Below are 3,017 nucleotides of genomic sequence, written 5' to 3' on the forward strand. Positions count from 1 at the left end.
TATGTAGATCGTAGCCAACTTTTTCTTCTATCAGACGGCGCGTCTCTGATTTGATATCAAGCTCCTTGATCCATTTTGAATTCACTTTTGTGCATGGCGAGAGAAAGGGGTTCAGTTTCATTTCGCAATCTTAAAAATCTAGAGCATACTAATATCAAATTTAATGTTATCAAAATTATTTGTCTCATCATTTTTTAAAATTGAGATAAATAAACTTTTTTAGTTTTCTTTTTCTCTCTAACCAAAACACCTGACAATAAAAACTAAGAGGAGGGAAAATTTATTAGGGGCTCAGTTTCAGATGTTTAATCCATAGAAGGCCAACACCAGGCTCTTAGCCTAAGGTAAAGCAATACATTATGTGGAAAGGCCCAACAGAGGAAAGTTGCTCAGCATATAGCATATAGCATTGTCAGGAAGCAGTGGGATGGGACCTGGAGGAAAAAAGACCACAGAGAAGATACACCATTCCAGGGACTATCCCCACTGACCCACCTCCTCCAACCTTGCCCCACGTGCCTACAGTTACTACACAGTCATTCAAACTAGGATAGACTGGGTTAGAGCTCTCATAATCTTATTACTTTATCTCAGAACATTTCTAGATAAATACATTAGCTATTGTGGGGACACCTCAAATCCAAACCATAATATTATACCCCTAGCCCCCAAAACACATGCCCATCTCTAAGAGTCCTGTAGTCTCAATGGTTTCAGCATTACTTAAAAGTTCAAATTTGAAGTCTCCCCTGAGACCCATGGCAAACTCTTGGCTCTGAGACCCTATAAAAATCAAAATCAAGTTACATATATCCAATGTAAAGTGGCATAAACATTCCCATCCCAAAATGAAATAATACAGTCATAGAAACAAGGATTGGGGCAAAAACAAGACCAAAACCTATCCAGACAAATAGATCCTGAACTCTGCCTGCAACTCATATACAGTATTTAGGACACATTACTTCCAAAGGACTTGGGCAGCTCTGCCCCTTTGGTCTTGTCCTTTGCAGCACAAGGTATGCTCTCTTAGCAGACAGTCCATGTTACTAGCATCTCCATGTTACTGGTGACTGCATTCCACTTTTGACTTTACCTCCACAGTTTAATGCATCACCTTCTAAAGGGAAGCCCACAGATATTCCAATCTTAATACAGTTTTCCTGGGCTCCCAGGCTTTCTTTTGAAATCTCAGTGGAAGCCTCCATGACCCCTCAATTATAGCATGCTGCATTTCTGCAGAACCAGCACAATGTGGATGATGCCAAGGTTTGTCACCAACTCATACAATACTTTGGTTCCCTGGTATTATGGCTGCAGTGGCCTCTGAGTGACTGTGTGACTCAGCGTGGTAAAATGACTTTAAGCCCCCTTGTGCAAGCATGGGGTCCCAACAATCTCTTCTCAAAGAAATTTTTCCTTCCAGACCCTTAAGTCTACAATGAGGGTGGTCTTGAAAATTCTTAGCATGCCCTCAAGATTTGTTTCCTATTGACTCTGTGCAAAGTACTTAGTATCACTTGAGAGACTATAATTTCTTCAACAAGTAAAACTTCCTTGGCTCCAGCTTTACATACACATTATTGACCAAACTGCAAGTTTTTAAAATCCTTCAGTTCTGCTTTCTGCACCTGATTCACACAGTAAACCTGACTAAAAACTTCCAGAAATATCCATGCCACTCCCTGAATGCTGTGATACCTTGAAATTTCCTCCAACAGATTAATTAGTCCATCACCTTAAACCAGAATATAACATTAGTTGTCTCTACTCCAGTTCCTAATAGAGTCCTCATTTCCCTCTGAAACCTCATGAGTAAAGTCCACATTCCTATTAATATTCTTGTCTTATGAACTTCCACCAGAATTGCCCATTAAGCTCTGTTTATATCCTATTTTTTTTCAAGTCTGCATATCCAAACTTATCAAAATCCCTTCTGCCATCCAGCTCCAAAGGCTTCTGAACCACATGATTAGGTAAGTCACAGCAACAATGCTATTTTGGGGGTTTTTTTATGTAGTTTTTCACTGCTATTACAAAAATATCTGACAAGAACAACTTAGAGGAGAAAAAATTTATTTGGGGCTCACAGTTTCAGAAGTTTCAGTCCATAGATGACCAACTCCATTGCTCTAGGATCAAGGTGAAAAAGAACATTGAGGACAAATGGCTCAGAAGAGGAAAGCTGCTCAGCTCCTAGTAGTATTGGGAAGCAGAAAGAGAAAGTGAAGGGAAGTGGCCACAGGAAATATGTTCCCTTCCAAGGCATACTCCCCCTAAATCACCTTCTCTAACCATGCCCCACTTGCCTACATTTACCACATAGTCATTCAAACCATGATGAACTGTTAGCTTTTATAATTCAACCGCTTTACTTCTGAACATTCCTACATTAACACAGGAGCTTTTCAGGGAGACACCTCACACAAAACATAACAGTAACATAAAATTTACTCTATTGAAGCATACTCATCAGTGATTGGTGTTCAGTGTATTCATAAGGTCGTGCAGCCATCATCATTATAGGTCCCAAAACATTTTCATCATCACTAAAAGAAATTGCATACCAATTAGTGATCTCTACCATTTTTTTCTTTTTTCCTAGCCCCTGGCAAATGTTCTGTCTTACTTTCTGTCTCTATGAATTCGCTCATTCTGGGCATTTTTATATAAATGGGATTTCACAGTATGTTACCATCAAAATTTAATCACAAAATTTAAAGACAGAACATTTGCAAACCCTTGAGAATATGACAGCAGAATTTAATTAAAGAAATACTTATAGCTATATTTATATAATAATACTGGTAGGAGAGAATTGTAGTGGAGGAAAAAACACAAAAAATGTTGGAAATACAATGTTTACTAAGATTTTACTTAAATATATTCAATTTCCACCTCTTACTTAATCAAAATGACTATGGAAAAAGCCTGGCCATTTGTGTTTTTACAAAGCTTTCTGAGAATTATGATGTTTGACCAGATTTGCTTAAGGTTATAGTCTGATTCATTTCTAA

General features: G+C 38.2%; 1 long non-coding RNA gene across 1 annotated transcript in view; it reads right to left on the reverse strand.

Moving 5' to 3' along the window:
- The window catches only part of LOC125615792, a 4,128-nt gene extending 1,577 nt beyond the window's left edge, over positions 1–2,551 (reverse strand). Inside the window, exons 1-2 of the long non-coding RNA XR_007346382.1 lie at positions 2,470–2,551; positions 2,091–2,196 (exon numbers count right to left, since the gene is read on the reverse strand). This is a non-coding gene — a long non-coding RNA (uncharacterized LOC125615792). The remainder of the gene's footprint in view (positions 1–2,090; positions 2,197–2,469) is intronic.
- Positions 2,552–3,017: the final 466 nt, after the last annotated feature.

This window comes from Marmota marmota, unplaced genomic scaffold, assembly GCF_001458135.2.
Source record: "Marmota marmota marmota unplaced genomic scaffold, marMar, whole genome shotgun sequence".
In the NCBI taxonomy this organism is placed as follows: Eukaryota; Metazoa; Chordata; class Mammalia; order Rodentia; family Sciuridae; genus Marmota; species Marmota marmota.